At 39.7% G+C, this 19,232-nt stretch overlaps 1 long non-coding RNA gene across 1 annotated transcript in view; it reads left to right on the forward strand.

Annotated features, from left to right (window-relative positions):
- The first annotated feature begins 7,678 nt into the window (after window positions 1–7,678).
- LOC139998543 (uncharacterized) overlaps window positions 7,679–19,232 on the forward strand; it is a 42,340-nt gene continuing 30,786 nt past the window's right edge. The window contains exons 1-2 of the long non-coding RNA XR_005264771.2: window positions 7,679–7,862; window positions 14,818–14,902. This is a non-coding gene — a long non-coding RNA (uncharacterized lncRNA). The remainder of the gene's footprint in view (window positions 7,863–14,817; window positions 14,903–19,232) is intronic.

Below are 19,232 nucleotides of genomic sequence, written 5' to 3' on the forward strand. Positions count from 1 at the left end.
TCTACTTCTGGTGTTCTCGCACCTTCTTCTGAATCACCTGCAAGTGGTTAGGATATTCCAACAGCAGGAACAGTAGTCTGACACGTTATAGCAGTGTTTCACTTGTGTGTTCCTGACCCTGAACATCTGTGCTTCATAACTGGAAGGTATTTGATTAAATTTTGAAACTGTACTCTTCTCCATCTGTCTCCGAGTCTCTAAAGGCCCATTTATACCATTGAAACTCTATCTTAAAGGGATGAGGAATGACACAAATGACCCTGAACCTACTGCAATTATATAAGCACGGATGAGAACACTTTCAGGCATATTATAGAAAGTTTGTTTGCAATTTTGATTCAACATTTCTGCTTTCCACTCTAAACTCTCAATCACTGATTGCTTAATTAGTGCTCTCAGTAACTGAGTCAGTCAGTGTTTAAAAACAAACAAACCTGTAGATCACACACCATTTTTCCGCGTGTTGAAATGCTATTGCACTTGTTAGACTGTCTCCTTGTGTTTCTCTAAGTTCCAAAGAGATGATCCCGGTAAGGATAATACCGTCTAGAAGAATAGTTTATTCCCCAATGAACAGTAGCCAACTACTGCAGTTAGTAGCGATCCTCTCAGTATCAACAAACTTCTTGCATTAAGGTGTTTTACTTCTTTTCTGCAGAGCAAATTACAAGGCATTTTTTCATGCTGCTATCCAAGTGAGTGTGGTAAGAAAGAATGTTTCTGTAGCTGGCCTCTCTTTGCACCTCCTGATTTAAAATGCCTCTCCTGACCTCATAAAAGATCCCATATCCTTTTATTCATGGCCCTTTTATACTCTCTGTTTCCCTTGGATTAAACAGTACCCCTATTGTTAACCCACAGCACCTGCCACATAGGCCCCACAGCTTTTCATGCTAGCTAAATTAATGAAAAGTCTAGGGTTATTCACTCAAAGGCTTTTAAATCTCATTAAAAATCGGGGGAGAAACAGCAGATAGCACTCTGGTGAGCAATACCACAAGTATCAATCATTTGTAGTATTTGCATAGGTCATTATTCAGGCTGTCCAGTCCAAAAGGAAATCTCTTTCATCCAAGCTGTATGTCTAAGACACATTTGCTGTACAGATGTTTCCTAGAACAGCCTGAAATGAATGAATAAATGTCAAAAAATGTTTTAGATGGAGCAAATAGAAGACATTATTTGGGCAAAGGGAACCTGTCATATAGTGTCAAAGACTGTGTTGAACTGAGTACGAACAAGGAAAAATGATTAGGTCTCTTCAAGCCTGTGCTATTTTTCACTTGGAAGTCTATTTTTGGCTCGTTGATGCCCCTTTTCTAGATGATACCTGTCAACTCTGCGTCTTTTGGTTTTCTTTATCCATCGCAATTTGGGCACCTCCAACATCGCTTTCAAGTGTTACACATCTAGCTGTAGTTTTAAGAAAGCTGAGGGGTGTACTATCGTGACTAGCAGTTCTGCTTCTTTAGTACAGTTGGGTGTGTACAGAAAGGGTAAGGCTGGTCTGCAGATGATGCAGAATTTTATATGAGACATTTGCAGAAAGTTCAAAAATTTTTCCATGCGTTCCATTCACACCTTTTGAACTAAATATTTATACATAGCACATTTTGTGCCCATGTGTGCCATGAACGCACAGTAACATATTCTAAGTATGAAAAAGAATGAAAACCTTACCAAAACAATGCACATACCAGTGCAACAGACTTCTTCACCCATGGGCAGATAATGAGTGAACAAACACCACATGACAGATGTTAGTCATACTGCTTAATGAATAACTGGTGATGAGTACAATACCTGTGTGGAATGGCTGTAATGTGTTCAAGGAAAAATACACATTTGGACCATGTCTTTTGCACTGGGATACCCACAGTGTTTGAGAGAAATGTCTTCATCAGGAAGTCCAGATATTTCAACATTTTTTCGGTGTGTACTTCCTTGACTGCCTTGCTCCTCAGCCATCCACAGCTGTCTTGGGATCTTCACAACTGGATGATGAAACCTCATTTCCTTCAAAATATGTTACAAAGACTCTGGCCTTGTATTTTGACTTTCCCGTGCCCTGAATCTTGTAGCTGAATGCTGGTAGTACCAAATGCTTCTGATAGTCCTTGACTCGGACATGTATGCCAGTGATCTGGAAAGTTCAGAGTACAGCTTTATATATATATATAAAAAAATAGTTTGGATAGTTTCAGTCCTGGACAGGGTTTCATCATCACGATACCTGGAGCATGTTAGTATTCTAGATGGTGTGCTCGAGGCTGGCTGAGCACCATGGCAACAGAATAATGCAATGTTCTGTGATTTTGTTATGTAAAACATCACTGCCATGTCTTATTTTGGAGTGATTAAGAAGGAGTTAAATTCTATTTGTGTACAGTAATATAGATGTAACATTCCTCTGAGACTTGCTTCCCAAACCAGTTTAAATTTGCTTGCATCAATCTTGTGTCACAGCACGAAAAGACTTCTCCTGTGTTATGGTGAATGTGCTGGGCAGACCACAGGACAGAATTCAAGGAGCTGTGACCTCCCCTGTCCCACAGTGGGGTTGCTCAGCGGTATGTCTGTATGCCAGTTTGTGCAACGGAGGCCCTTGTGCAGGACTGGGCAGTTCCCACATCCACGCCGGGCTCCATTCCGTGGCCGGCATGTAACCCTCATGTTTCGTTAGTCAACGTTACCACCTGCTACAAGGAGCTGTTCCCACCTACATCTTCCCTTTATAGAAACAGAAGTTGCCACATTAATTTTAGCAGAGGAAAGGCAGAGAGGTTGATGGCTTTTCTTATCCATCTTGAGCGAATACAGTCTTGTAGACAAGTGAGGACAGTTACACACCTCAAAAACATTGAAAAAGAGCACATTTTTATCATATATTCTATTTGTCCAAATCAACAGCCTGTTAGGTTAGCCTGGGTCATAGCTGGGGAAAAAAAAAAAAAGTTTGAATGAGCTAGTGAGAGAGTTGGTTATGTGCTGTTAAAGAAATATATATTTAAGAATTTTTCTATATGGACATTTGTTGCTTTTGTGTGTGGTATCTTGTAATGGAAGAAGGGTCACGACCCATGCTGTCTCCAAGTACATGCTTCTTCCTTTGAAGCTGAGTCCCTGGCATAGTCTACCTCTGCAACCTGTGAACCTCTTCGCTTGTCACATTACATTGTCCTTTCTGATCCCTCCTCCATGTGTGTGGTATCAAAAAAATGACAGCAAAGGCTGAACCATAACACCCACAGCTGTCCTGCATGAGAGTCACTATGCAGGCTGCTTGTGGTTCATAACTTACAGTTAGTATACTTCTGGACCATTACTAGGAAGGAAGTACTGAGGAAGTTGTGGAGGGAACTTGGATTTCAGTGCCTGTTGCCCTCCAATGGTGCCTTTCACATGCCAAGACCCAGTGTAGAAGTAGCAAGAGCCAGGTCACCAATAGATATGACTTCAGGGAAGCAACCTAAAGTTAGAACAGTAGGAAAACCTCCACCTGGTTCTAGTGCCTCAGTCAACAAGCTCTAACTTACACTGGGCCTTGTCTCAAGATGAGCACCATGCTGTTGGCTCTCAGTGGCTTTGCCAGGATGCATTGCGGGGTCACAGTCAATTACAAGATAATCCATGACTGGAGGCAAGTCAGCTGCTGAAGGTTTTCCTCAGTTTGTGTAGCAATTTAGTACTGCTCTGTTCTTTCTGTCCAGTGGCCCTGTTGGTCTCAGAGCAGAGCAAAATCTGAGGAAACTGGGAAGCAGTGTGTGAAAGGAAGCAAATTAAAACCGGCCACGCTGCTGCATGTGACAGCGGTGTGCCCTTCAGGAGCTCTTGGGGAATTCCTGGTAACTCAGATCGGAACAACCTGTGGGAACAATGAGGTGTGGGAGAGGCCTGACAGGAGTCAGAGTTGAGGAAAAGCAGAGAGTATGTGAATAGACAACCTTTAACAACACCTAAGGATCTGCTAAAATTGTGAAAATCTTCGGAGCAATTGGTGGGGAGGGGGAGAGAAGACAAAAGGTCAAGGAAACTTTAAGATGAACTGACGTGGTGCTCTGTAAGGCACCCAAATGGAGGTGAATATCTGTACCTGCTTCTTTCTCTCAAGAGGAGTGTCTGAGCTGGCCAGAAGTCCCCAGCGTATATTGCATTGCCAACAAGCGTTATAGAAACTAATGGTTAGCAGGCTGTTAGAGGTTTCACAACTCACTCCCATTGAATATTAGTTATTTATTTTGCCAAAGAGAGAAGGGGAAAAGGGGAGGAGGAGGAAATAAAAACTACATAGCGTGGTTCAGTTATTTGAAAAGGCTGAGTCAGTTAGGAGATGGGTGAACTCTGTAGAAGTCAGTGCTTCAATCAGGAGAGAAAAGTCAGTGCCTTCCTTGCATGTATTTAAAATTTCTTTGGAACAATGAATCTATGCAAATAATGTAATCTGTAAACATTTGCACAGTTTAGCAGCCTTTGTTCAAAAACTCTCACTGACAGGGAATACTTGCAACGATAGATTCCCCAGGTTGGGAGCCTGTCTCTTGGTCTGCCTCAGCTTTTCCCCTTGCTTCACTCCCTACTCTCACCCCCAATCTTTTGCAATTCAGTGACAATCACAGTTAATAGAAGGTGTGTCTGTGATCCTATAAAGCAATTTGCATCATCATCTTTTGTGATGAAATTTTCACAGGGAAGGAGGAGCAGCAACATTTTGCCCAAGTTAAGGTTACACTGGCAATATACCAAGCAGCCCGAAGCACTTAATTTTCATGAGAGATCTGATTACAGCAGCCCGTATTTGAGTACAGAAGTTTGTCCTGCAGAATCTGCAGCCCATGTGCTGCTTCCAAGGTAAGTCTAAATGCAGTCTGGAGCTTAGAGTCTTGCATTACAGCCATTGTGTCACAAGCACGGGTACACGCTAGGGTTGCCTTGCTGAAGTTACCACACGACTGCCACCTTTGCCTTACCACAAACACCATTTTTCTTAGCTGGGTTGAAGAAACTGCATTGCTTTCACTAAACACAAGCCACCAGAACCTGATGGCTGACGTTAACTGTGTTGTATGTTATTTCAGTTTGTGTCTATTATAAACAGATGACAATGCAACTCTCATTTTAACTAAAGGAACTGATAATTGACACAGCGCTATTAAAGCATAACAAACATGCAATGTCTCAGCCAGTTGAATAAAAGAACTGTCAGAAATGTCTTTCTTCTGCTGGGCTGCCTAGCACAAATACAGCAGCCTTGCTTATTAAAAGGCCTCATTTAGTTTTGGGCTTGTCTCAACACTAGTTTTACAAGCACTTGGGACAAGATCATTAAACCTGCATATATCAGCTGAAGACCTGCCTCTCAAATTTCCTTCTAATGCTGGGAAAGGCCCTAGTTACACAATAATATATTAACTAACAAACAATTATTCTCAGCAGTGGGAAGTGAGGTATTTTGCAGCTCTCTGGTGGAGTGTTCAGATACCTTATATGAAATCTACAGAGATTAAATTCCTTAGCCCTTCTTTATAGTTGGACAGCTTGCAGGGCATGCTGCAATGTTGGCATCCAAATCTGCTTGGGGAGCAATGTGGAAAGATTAAAATTGGAATACCCATTATCATGATAATGTGTGGAAATCTGGCATCCCTTAACAGAGCAGTGTGGGAAGTACATTACTGGGGCTTACAAGTAAGGCAGAGAACAGATTTTGATACCTAACATCACTAATATGGAAGGGTGGGAAAAGCCTGTATGGTCCTTCATTGGCAAGGCACAGTAGGAAGCATGCTTTAGCAGGGAATGGATGGGCATTGTGAAGGAAGATGGAGCCTACAGGAAGGGTTGTGCATGGGTGAGAGGTCACACTAGCAGCTTGATAGTTTGCCCATGCGTGCGGAAGCAATATGCACCCTTCAGTTAGTCACTGCACTGAATTATGTTTTCAGTTGTACCTTGTGGAGTGAATAGCAAATAACTTTAGACTATAACACTGTCCAATCTGTTCCCCCATATGCACTCCTTTTCCAAAGAATACTCCGTACCATGCAGTAATGAGAGCATTCAAATAACAATGGAAAAAATGACTCTGATATTCTGTTGAACTAGCTTGAAAGCTGCATGTCCAATTCTCTGCCTTTTTTGGTCAGTCTCTTTACACCATTTATGCCTGGTTTTAAACAGACTGGATACGATAAGAGATTCCAGCACACCTGATCCAGTTTTTAAGCTGAACTCCACAGAAAGGCAGACATTATGCAGTCTCAGAGGGAAAGGAAAAAAAAATAATAGAACTTTCCCTGTTCCCAGCACATTTATATTTCTTAAAACCATCAACATGATATGAGAGTGGGACTCTACACATGAACAGGAATTCAGGACACAAGAGATCATGTCTTTCTATAGCACTATTATCTCACATATGGGAGGTCACTTCCAGGCAATATATCAGAACTCACAAGCTGTCTTCTAAGCACCTGCGAAAAACCACTGAAACCAACACAGGCCACCTGTGAAGTGCAAAGCCATCAGCCAAAATGCCACATTCACAAAGCTGAGTTATAAAGCCCTCTACAGTCCTCCAAATTCTAAAGGTTTATTGTTCTTCTGGGGTGAGCTTCTGGCACACAACTTACTCCCTTTAAGTGCTGAAATTTTCTCATATTCTTTTTCTTTTCACCGTATCCTGTCTGTGGCCAATCCTGCAGCCAGTTTGCCTTCTGGCTGGATAAATTGCCTCCACTGTAATCCCAACATTTGCTGGGCCAATGGAAAAGATAGTGGAGCCAGATACATAGGATAAGAATGGTATGGATATTCACCACAGGGTTGTGCATAGCACAATAACAAGTGAAGTTCTTCCCTGTGTTCATGGCCACAATACAGTTTATACAACACTTGAGCTCTACTTAAACCACTGCTTGGCTGTAGATAACACATAAATCTTACACTTCTGCATGTGGAAGAGTTTTGATTAAGGATTACTGGGGGGGGAGTAGAGATCTTTATTTTTTCTTCTTGCTGGGAAGTACCCCTGAGGTACTTCCCTTGTGCCCACTGAACTGCAAAGATAAAGAATGGACATTGCAAATACTACAAGAGGAGAAAGCTTTTACATCACCCCTCTGTCCTGTTTAAGTGGTCCACCTCCATGCATTGTTCCTGCTTGGGCAGTGCAGTTTCTGTTCAGAAATGTTCCTGCTTGAGAGTTTGCTATGTGCAGCAATAATTAACAGAACATTTGTCATGTTCAGAGCCTGGCATGGTGCATTGTTCTGCTTTTCCAACCTGCCATGAAAGGGCTCAGCTGAGTACAGTGGCTGCAATGACATGGGTCAAGGCTCCCAAGTACACTCGCTGAAGCAAATGTATTTCTCCAAAAATAGTGCTTCAGAATAGGAGAATCACAAAACAGCAAGCATTTCACTGAAAAACAAACTGCCTGTAATTCTTTCAGTTTTTTGTTCTCCTTTTGGTCTACAGAGGAACCTATTTCCTCTGTTGGAAGGAACTCTGTTTATGCAGGGTTTGGGTACAAGTCTTTCATGCCTCTAAAACCCTCCACATCTTATAGACAGACAGGTGTCATACTGTCTTCTCAGACACTTTTTATCCTTGATGCAAAGCAAATCTCACTCAACCCTTTGCAGACCTCTGAACTGTCAAAGGTCTGGAACAAAGAGACACCCCGGTAATTGCATCACGTGAATGGGGAGGAGGTTGGAGGGAGTCATCACTCGAGAATGCATGCCCGCATGTCAGCTCCTATACGGGATCTGGCACTGGACATGTTAGATCACGCACGGAGGAGATGCACAGGGTACACTGCTGCTGGCAGATGCATGCTGCTAAGCCGGGTTGCTTTGAAGGTAAGTCCTGGCAGGGTCTCTTCCACCTGCCCCAGCTCTGGTCTCATTTACGCATGGGGGTGCCACCAGGAGGGATAAGCACAGTGGAGGAGCAGCAGAAGAAGCAAATCTCATCCTAAACACCTCAGGCTCAGCAGGGCTCCTCTTGCCATCTACCAGTGGATCAGGTCACTGCCATCACAGTCACAGAAATAATGACCAAGGTTGACTGTTCCTTTAGAAAATGTAGAGATTTCATTTTGGCATGGACTGAAACACATATCTTTGATGTTGTTTTACTTGCCAAATAGCTGTAACCTCTCAGCCTTCAGTTTCTTTTTACCAGATCAACCCAACACCTTCTCTAATACCCTGAATATGCTGTTTTGTATCTTACTGCTGTAAGGTTAGTCTATTTGTGCTAGAACAGAGTTCTCTTCATGAGAAACTTACCATACAGGTTACTAAATTCCTAGTGGCTTCCTCACAAAGCAAATATTCTTGCCCTTTCCCTAGAAAAACATTGAAACTGTCAAGGGATTAGTGTACATTAAAGAAGAAAAAAAATGTAGTGAGAAGGTTGGAGAACACAGGCACTCTTTGGGTTCCTGTGGGGCAGAGCCAGAGTACTGAAGAACACTTCTCTTCAGGCTCAAACACATAAACTGTGGCTCTCTGTACTCTCAAAGTGGTGTCAGTAATTGCAGAAGTGTGGAAAGGGAGAGGAAATCTGATGGTGTAAGCCAAAGGAAGGAGAGGCATTGAGACGAACAGTGCCTCTTCAACCAGCAAGAAAAAGAGGAACCACCAGCTCTGTTTCTGTGCTCACAGGATGCTCCTCCCAACCTCAACTTCATTTAAACTTTTTTTTTTTTTTTTTTTTTTTTTTTTTTTTCAGAGAGGTAGTTACACATATCCAAAGAGAGGATTCATTTGTGCCACAGACAGAGAACCCCTGCAGTCAGGAAGGGAGGGACGTGAGAAATAGCTGAGTTTCATTACCCCACATTTTGCTTTGAATTTGATTAAGTCCACGTACATTCAGAACCAGAGTTTTGGAGCAGGCCCATCTCTGTTCTCAACTCACTTAGACTTTGTTGTTATGGACTTTTTATCAAACAATACTGTGTGCAAGATATCTTCAAGGTAAAAATCATAGAAACAAAGATTTCTGGAATGAACACACAAGGATCATCATGTCCTACTCCTATGTGTAGAAATGTAGAAAAATGAGTTGAAAATGCTGTTAATAAATTAATTGTTTAAAACACTTTAAATAATATGGTTAAGAAAGCTTAACCATGGTTAAAGAGAATTTAACCATGTAGTTGTGCACACTGGTGCAGATAACCATGTCATAAGCTCAAGCACTCTTATGTTAAAGGGGTTAAAACAAGCTGGAGTTGTCAGGAGTTGTGGACAGAATGTATTTCATCAAATGAAAAGGAGTACAAAGTAATTAAGGGCTGAAAAAGCTTTTACTCTGCTCTGAGTTGCAAACAGAGCAAAATTTTCCCCAAAAAAATGCTGTCAGAAGCTCTTTGAAGGAATATAACAGAAATGAAATTACTAAATACTTTTATACCTTTTATATATTGATCCTAAAATAATTTATAAGCATTATTTAGCACAAACTACAGCTTTGTGTTATGTGAGTGCATTTTCCCTAGGTCATGAGACTGAGAAAAAGAAAAACAACAACAACAACAAAAACAGTACAACAAAAGTGGATAGGAAAGGGGAAGCAAGAGAAGGACTGTGAGAAAAAGGCCAGGGAATCCATCAGGACTGGGGCCTGTTCGTGCTGGATGATATCCTCTGTCACCATTATTCTCACTAATTTACCTCAACAGCATGATGTCAGGTTACATATTGTTATGGCTCTATACAATGTCTTTTTTTAGACTGTTAGCTGCCTTCTCTTTGAATGCTCACCAGGTTTACTCAAGGGGGTATTAATGTCCCCCTTCAGAGAAGCCCAAGCTGTATTATCATGCTCTAGGAATAGTTTCTGAACTCAGTTCCAGTTGCTGCTTAGGTACTGTAATAGGCTGTGTCTGTCAAGCCATCCCTTCTAACTTTCCCAAGCAGTGAATGTTTGTGCAGTCTTTTACGTGTATGTAATTACAATGACACATGATTGAGATATGCTTTAAAAAGTCATTTTATAGAAAGCCTCTGTATTCTTACTCAAGAGAGGTTACTTCAGTTTCTCTCTTGCCACGAGAACCTTCCATATAGGAGATATATGGGTCTTTTCATATGGGAGAAAAATTAATAAAGGGAACATTGTAACTAAGGAGATGTTGCGAGATGAGCGACCTTTAAAGGCTCTCTCTGATAAACCAGGGAAATGATTGCCGACCACTTGTTGCTCTGGGAAAGATGTTCTGAGTTTCCCCACCCAATAAAGGCTGGGTCCGAATATTTGTTGTCAGTTGCTAGAGAGCCTGTAACTTGACATAATCAGGCGCTGATGTCAGGGCTTCATGGCTAATACTGAGCTAAGATCTTGCCAGCATTTATAGTTAACCTGTTTGTACTACATATTGATAGCACGAAGCAAACTTAAGTCAATGTTTACCTCTACTGTTAAAGGCAAGGAGACAGAGGACAGTTGGTGGCTCAAAGAGGGCTTGATAGCCAAAGACTAGTGTCCTTGTAAATCTGATAAATAACAGACAGTCCAAATTTTTGTAAGAGCTCCAAGGTTTCCTGTGGGATTCCTTTAGATAAGAATTTGAAGGGCACTGGTCACTTCTGAAGGTACATTCCCCTCTCAAGGTCCAGCATATGAGGAGAAACAACACTTAAAAAAAAAAAAAAAAAAAAAAGAGATAAAGGATTTGGCCCCTCATTGCATAGGGATGGATTCTCTACAGTCTCTACAGTAGAAGAAGCATGTCATCAGTGGACGTGTAAAGCAAGAGGAACAACTAAATATGATAGTGGTGAGTAGAAACATAAAAAGCAATGGAACTGAGAGGAAAACAAAACAAACAAAATAAAGTAATAATACAAAATAAACAAAACAAAACACTGAAATATATAGCCTCCTCACTCAGAATCATGCCCTAAATACACAGTACTGTCTGAAACTAGTGTGTGCAGTAAAGTATCTAAACACACTTACTGCACACTTAAATACTTTCCAGATCCAGCATAATATCCTTTAATAGGAAAGAGATGCCAATCCTGAACCTGTGATCAGAGCTCAGGGTGATTGTCTTAGAGAAGCTTCCTGAAACCTTCTTGCCTCAGGTTCAAAGACTGATCAAATGTTTAGGCTCAAACTAATCAAGTTTAGTACATTCTTGAGAGATTATTTTCTCTCTTTCATAGCTCTCCCCTGAGGTACATTAGTCATAAACTCAGAAGAACACCTACATTGCATCCACACAATTTGAGGTAGATATTAAAATTGACCCCCACCTGAGCACATCAACCTAGTAACTGTTCAATTAGTTATCCAATTTACATGTGTAGATCAATTTTGCATTCATAGATGGATGAGAATGTGTATTTAGGAGGGGAATCTGAAAACGGTTCTATTACATTCATTTCACCTAACAAGATTTTATCATGTTAATTTATAAGCCTATGTGTTTATGTAAAGTGCTTTTATATATATATACAACTAGACAGATTTTTTCTGTGTTCACTTTACTCCTGAAGCCGTAACAACGCTTAGCCAATTGAGAATTTGATGGTAGAGAGATGTACAAGACAGTCTTTGCTTGTCACATCTTGGGAAAGTGATTGGGGCAGCAAGACTAGCAACTTCTTCAAACTCTGCTGTCCTGTGAAAATGGTTGCTTCCATACTCTGGGTGTTTGCATTTCAGTTCACTCATCACTGCAACTTTTACTTTTTTTTTTTTTTTTTTTTTTAATACAAATGTTCAGGTTATGCAATGCACTGTTCAGATTTTATATTGTCAGAGTTTAGAAAGGAAATGTGTGATCAGTCCCACTGGCCACTTACTGGCACTGGGTTGTTAGCAAAGCATTGCATGTGTGCTGAGTTTCTGGCACCAATTTTTTGCATTATTTTTTTAGAGAACAGACAAATGCAGTTCTGAATTTTGCAGCCAAATGTAGGAAAATAAGGTGTCTTAACATTTGAAACTGCCAACTCATTGGCAGTACTATCAGTTGATGTAGTATAATCACAAATGAAAGTACTTTTGTGTGATCAGGCCAGGATAAAATTGGGTGGTTACTATAACTGACAATTCACTTAGAAAATTCAACAGTCATTGATGCCTCATGGACACAGGCACTTCCCTACAGTCAGATGCTTTAATTACAATCTTCTGTTTACAAAGAAGATCCCCAATATTATTTTCATTTTCTACATGGCTAAGAACTCCAGAAGAGGTATTTTTAGAAGTCATCCTACATTTCATGTTTGGTGGTCAGGTTGAAGTTTAGGTAGCAGTAATGGCACACCTAGGCTTTTCAAATTCTTCTTAGGAACCACAGAGCTACTACTAGGAGCTGTGAATATGGCTTTGTCTATATGCCTGTAGGCATGGGTTTATAATATAGGTTTATAGATTTATAGATTTAAATATTGCCTGTCAGATAAAGACAATTAGTCAATATAAGATGTTAGGAATTGATCAAACCACTTGACTAATTCTCCAGTGGCATCTCTCCAGTGTCGATCTAGTTTTGGATTAAGGGAAATGTATTTAAATCTAATTATGTTACCACATGGCTTTTTAAAATCTGAATCTCAGGGATTCCCAGCAAATGTTGGGAAAACATAAAAAGATCTACAAAAAGTCCTTCAATCATAACCCCAGAAACATTTCAGTACTTTTTCCTTTTAGAAAAAAGGGCAAAAGTATGCCCCCCAAATTCATGGATCCTCTTTGCACACACATACACATAACAACAGAAATTTAGGAAAGATAAGATTTAGAAAAAAATAAAAATGTACCAGTGAGCAGACACCTGGTGTAGCACTTCAGCCAACTAGGAAAAGGAAACTTGATTAACTGAGGTTTCTGCCTCCTAAGAACACATTTTCATGGTTTGCAAATTTCCAATTCTAACACCCTAGAAGGTGTTAGGAGTCAAAAAAGTCTTTGCTAAAGACATTATGTTTCCTTTCCTCCTATCCTCTCACATCATTTAATCAGAGACTGATGCCAGTAATTCAAATAAACAGAAATAAAAACCTCAAAGTAAAACATCCAAGATTTCCAAAGAGTCCTGAAGGTAAATCAGTCATAAAAAACTAAAGTTGACAATTCCACTTGGCTCCAGATTCTCACAAAAAACTAGAGAGACTATTGTTTTCCCTTTGTAGATCACTTTATGGTCAGGGTATGCTACTTCACTTGAAAATTTCAATTCTAAAAAAGGGAATTGTCAAACAGAGTATTAATCTTGCCCACTGATTATTTCAGAAGGCATGCTGTTATGGGTACTTTCTGTTCTTTTCTGGCTTTTGGCTGCTGCTGGCTGCCCTTGCTTTTATTGCTGGGAGATAGCTTTATCGTAGGAGCTTGCTGTGTTATAGTGCTGCTTCCTACTGGTGTGCTCTTCTTTAATTTCTTCAGCTACTGTCTAATGTTTATGCCACTTACAATATGTGAATGGAAACTGAAACAAGGACATAAAAGATATTGATACCTTCTTTTATTCCCCTACTTCTTCTTTACTATCACATTTATTTTAATTTGCTATAGAAATGTACTGCATTTGTGTTTACTCTGAAAGAGCTTAAAATTTTGGGAACCCGTATGTTAACTAAGGAACTAGGAAAGTTTTTTCTGTTATTTTGTTTTGAGCAAGTGTTTTTCCATCCAGCACTATCTTCACAACCTCATGATGTCTTTGACAGATGAGATTATTCATTTCACTGTTTCTCCAGTGTGGATTACTTAGGGTATATTGTGGTATTTTGGTCAGAGGCATGACTTTAACCAGCACAAACACATAGCTGAAACCTACAGGAAGACTGCAACTGAAAGAAGTATATATGATGTTCTCCTTTTTCTATGGTATTGACATACTCTGACATAAACACTTCACTACCCATATAACTTCATCCACACTTCAGAAGATAGTTGAAGAAGTACAATTTCTGGGTGAAAACTTGGCCCAAATGGCTTTTTCATAATTTCTTTTAAACCTAGTTGGCTATCCTGGTCAAGGCAAAATTGTGATTCAGTTCCATTACGTATATAATTTTGTTTAAGTGTTTTCTTATAAATAAGTGTATTTTAAACCCTGAGTTAATTTCAGATTAAGTGTTCTACTGCATAGGGATTTAGGTAAATGCTTAATAGTTCTGTTGAATCAGAAGCCAGTGAGTTAATGAATCCTTACGTGCTTTTATAAGTTCTTCTTTTAGACTACATATTCTCAGGCTCAAGAACTACTGATGATTCAGCACAATGATTATGACACTTATTTTATACCAGGAGATGCATTGAATGATAGCATATATTTAAAATAGAAGCTATATTATAAAATCCCCCACTATATGATAGGAGGACAGAATCAAGAAAAGGAGCACCCTTGTACTGGGAAGGTAATAGTCTGAAGACAAATGGATAACAAGAATCACGTTCAGAGAAATTGTATATATTTGGATTAACCATAAAATCTCTGGGAGGTGACCTGATACTGAAGGGGAGTGTCATTAGCACCTAAAAGATAATTTTATCTACTCTGACTTCAAAGGAAGAGAATGATGAGAATCTTTTTGAGGGTTACCTTTAATTAATGGCAGCATGTGGCTTGCTTAGAATCCAACTAGCAGGTCTGCAAACCAGTCAAAAACTTGGGCTTACATGTACATGTCTTTAGCTCCATGTCAGCATCACAAGGCTGTTTCTGCAGCTCTGTGTCTCAGGTTTAGCCTCCAGACTCTTTCAGATCCCCTGCTATCAGCCCCGCTTTCACATTTTGTTTCAGAACTAATAGTCTAAAAGTTTTCTTTACTCCCTGTCTTCCAGGTCAAGTCTTGACAGAGACCATCTCTGAGTGTTGCTGTTGGAAATATGAAACTCTGTAAAATGAGGTCTCTCAGCTGGAAAGAACGTAAGGCTCTCAGAAGTGGTGGGTGATCACATTGTGCCACATCAGTATTCCTATTTTAAAAGTATGTGGCACCAAATGGTATAAATGTGTTAGATGCCAATGGTATGAATAATGTTCTTGGCTGTACCAGTCCTATCTGATTGTGCAGCATAGGAAAAATGTTGATATTTGTATATTTAATTTATTTATTGAGTGTAACCCTTTTCTCTTGCAGAATTTATTGCAGCTAACTCTAGTAGAGAGAGATCAAGGGAAACAGGTACTACATATGCAAGTCTAGGCTCTGGTAGATAGAGGAAACAACAATTAAATTAATGAAATGCATGATGATTCAGAAGTTTACTCATTTTCTACTCAACACTTGATGAAGAACAGCAAGTATAAGGAAAATAATGGGAATTTATCTGTGCTAAGGTCTAAGGATTTGTTCCTAGATACAGAGAAACCATCTCAATCGAAACTAAAGTGCAACAGCTACATCTTTCATCCCAGAAGGGGTGACAGTGAAATCAACTATGTGGTTATCAGAGCAAGCTGTTGCTGCCACTTCTCAGCTAAGATAGAAAGAAATTTGACCAAAGAAAGCATCCCAGACCACTTAGCTGTAAGCACATACTACTTTGATTGTTCCAGGTGGAAAATGCTCACCATGTGTGGACAGTCTGATTGTGTACACTGATTTGAAATCAACTAGACATATCCAAGCCCTCCACCACCACCACAAAAAAAAAAAAAAAAAAAAAAAAAAAAAGTGAAAAAAAGTGAAAAAAAGCTGAGGTCTGGCAGAGCAAACAAGGATTTAAGACTGAGATTTCTCATTTCAGTAAGGCATTAGCAATCTGTGTCCAAAAGTCATTTTATTTTCCCAAACAGAGGAAATAATTTTGCAACTAATGTTCACAAAAATCTAAACATATGTCCTCCCTTGTCCTAACACTTTCCACTTCTTGGAGCAGTTCCTTAAGTAAACCTACATTAACACAGCTATAGGTATGTTAGGCAAGTAAGCCTTATACTGGTATAGAAACTGGTGTTAAACCGATGTAATCTGAGTGGACATAGCATTCTCTATGTTGATTTAGCCTCATTTAATTGCCTACTGCCTTAAGCCAAATCCTTAAAGACACTCTTAACTTCTTACATATTGGGGTATATTCTGTCTAATCATTATGCTTTTCTTTTCTTCAAAGAAGCTACATCTTCAAATGTACCTCAGGGATTTAGAAACCTAAGACTCCCTTTAGAAACAGCTTGCATGTCTAGCAGCCTCAGTTGTTTTTTTTCAAGTTGCTAAAACTTAAGCTTATCTTGAAAATACTATTGGCAGTCTTAAAATGGCATGAGTCTGCACCTGCATTATGCAGCTTAAAGCCTTAGATTAGAAAACAAGTCCAAAGTAAATATTTAATTGAGGATAAACAATTAACAGTTCAGAGAGATCAAAAGGAGAATTCACACTTCTGACTATGATTGTTTAAACTTGCCCTGCTGCAGGTTAGGAACAGTGACCACGTCAAAGTTGCCTTCACAGCCAGAAGCGACAGGAACTTTATCATTTAAGCAATCTCAGGTCTCTAGGCATAAGATCTGTGGAGAGACCTGAACTCCATGTTAGCTATACATTTTCCATGCCTGGGGATTTCTAGCATCCCTTTTAATAATGAGCTCCAACCATAAAAGCCAGTGGTGATCACAAATTCTTAAACTGTCAGTTATCTGGTATTTGCACCTCTTGTTGAGGGGAAAAAGCAGGGGAAAAGATGGCATGCAAGGTGAAACTGAAGTCAAAGAAAGATCTGCAAACACAAAGGCTGAAAAGTCAGCTGCTAATCTACCCTTTAATACAGAGACTCAGGAAAAGTTAGGAATGGTGAGATATCTTCTGGTATTGTCAATACACTGAGAAAGGAAAATGTTAACATGGCTTAAGACTGCCTAATGAGGATAACTCGGCTTCCCTGCCTTATACATCCATTTGATGAATTTAGTATTTTCATCTTTTAACTCACTTGGACATGATTGTATCAACTCAAAATCTGAGACACAAATGTACATCATCATACATTCTCTGCTAAACTTAGAGACCTCAAATTTTAACATGAGTAACAACAATTTCAGTATTAATCCTAGCTTTCTGAAAAGCAAGTGTTTTTCAAAAGAGAGACGATGATTTGGAGAGAAAATATCTAAGTATCTACTTAAGAGACTTAGAAGATATCCTTTATCTGTGTCTTGCTAGTGGAACATGGCCAAAAGTGTCAGGCCTTGCTGATAGACTTGGTGGCCTCACCACAACAACCCTTTATATTCTGTGCTGTGAAGCTTTGGAATTATGTTTAAGGCTCCGGGACAGCTGGGCAATGCTGCTCCAGTCGTTGTTCCTCCCCAGTACACTGCCTTGAAAGTATTAACAGCAACAAGCCACTTCTCTGTCAATAGCAAGGGCAATCATACAATAAAATGACTGCTAAAGGTCCAAAAAGCCCCTAATAAAGCTGAAAGCAAAGACTAACCTCTGTGTGAAACAGTGTGAAAAGTACAGAAATTACGTTTCTTTTTGTTTGTTTGTTTTGTTTTTAAACAGTTCAGAATGGAAAAGTTATGCCTCCAAAGTCATGATTAAAACAAATGTTTGTGTTCTTGTGCACGTTGTACAGTCTTTATTCCTGGTCTCATTCACTCAGCATATATGCCAGCACGAATGAGAAGACATAATAGACAGCTCCCATGTTTCCCTAAGATTACAAAGTCTTACTGCACTAAGGCTCTACTTCACATCCAGCATCACTCTCCTGTCTCATTGCCATGGCTTTTGTGGCTGCAGGTATTCTTTACCTTTCCTTTTATCTTAGGATAGTTGATGTATGTCAGTTACTCTAAGGTTAAAAAAAAAAAAAAAAAAAAAAAAAAAGCAGCTTTTAGCACTGAGGACAAGCCCTAAAGGAGATACTGACAAGCAATCTGTCTTGGGGGTAATTTCCAGATGGATCCAGTGCAGAAACCACATTCCTGAAACTAGTAGATGAAAGCATGGCAGCTGACACAGCTTAAATTTGTGACTCAGGCAAATCTGTGTTTACCCAGGTAGGATTAATACTCATACCAGCCAGAACTGCAGTCACTTAGTGCCAACATTAATGGTTCTGGGGTTGTCCATCTAAACTGACTACTTGCTCTGCTGACTGCTATGAATACACCATTGATTTCTTCATTTATTTAAAAAATGGCAAAACAAACATTCCCAATACAATCTAGGCTTTGACTTGCAGGAGGACTGAGCTGGTTCAGTCAGGTTATGGTAATTTGTCTGTTGACATTATTCTGATGGATAAAATGCCTATTATAAATATGTTTGTTGCTTCTCCCACTCTAGTGGCCCCTAGCCAAAAGTATGGTCTGATTTGGGCTTTAAGAGTTTGTTCTGCAGATGCAGTGCAGCTCCAAACACTTTCTAAGAGAAAATTAATTAGACATACCACTAAGTAGAACAGGGAATCTTAGAAGGTAGAATCTTCCCACAGCTCAGTAGAAGAAATAGGAGACCTTCATCCTTCTGTAGCTGATGAATTCAAAGCCTATTCTGCTGCATGTACCACTAGAAAAGGATGTAAATAGTCCATAGGCCCACAAGCAGCCTCGGCAGTTTCAAAAATAAATAAATAAATAAATAAGCAAATAGTTAGACAGGTAAAAATAGAAATAGTTTAAAGTTATTATCTTTAAACCAGATCATTTCAAAAACAGATCCTCTTGCAGGCATACAAATATTTGTTCTAGCATAAGGAAGAAGAAGGGAATACAAGGCTGGAAAGGAGAGAAGAAGATTAAGACTAAGGCAGCCCAAACTTGAATCATCTCAATATGCCTGGAACCCTCCTCAGAGTTTCAGCATATGCTTTGAGACCAATGAAAAATGAACTGAAACTGCACATCGTTGTTGAGCTGATCTATCTGTAATTTTAATAGTCATATCAGAGAAGCCAAACCTTATTTATTTCTCAGGGTCCCTGTGCCCTTCAAGTTACATCTATCACCAATGAACACTTCACTCAAAACTCCTTTCCGTGTTTCTTTACAAACTGTTTTTAGGATCAAAGATTGCAGCAATAAGATGACACATGGTGACAAAAAGGAACCAGGAAATTCCACCCATCTCCCTGACCTCTCTGCTTACTAGTGGGAACCAAAAGTAGGGAGGCACTCTGCTGTGCCAGGTACCAAGCAGGTTGTTGAGGTGCTGAAAAGCGTGATAAAAAGGATCTGAAACTCTCATGAGAAGAGAGATTGGAAAGGATGATATTTTCACAGAGTGAAGGATGTACAGGAGAAA

This window comes from Anas platyrhynchos, chromosome 3 (genome assembly GCF_047663525.1).
Source record: "Anas platyrhynchos isolate ZD024472 breed Pekin duck chromosome 3, IASCAAS_PekinDuck_T2T, whole genome shotgun sequence".
In the NCBI taxonomy this organism is placed as follows: Eukaryota; Metazoa; Chordata; class Aves; order Anseriformes; family Anatidae; genus Anas; species Anas platyrhynchos.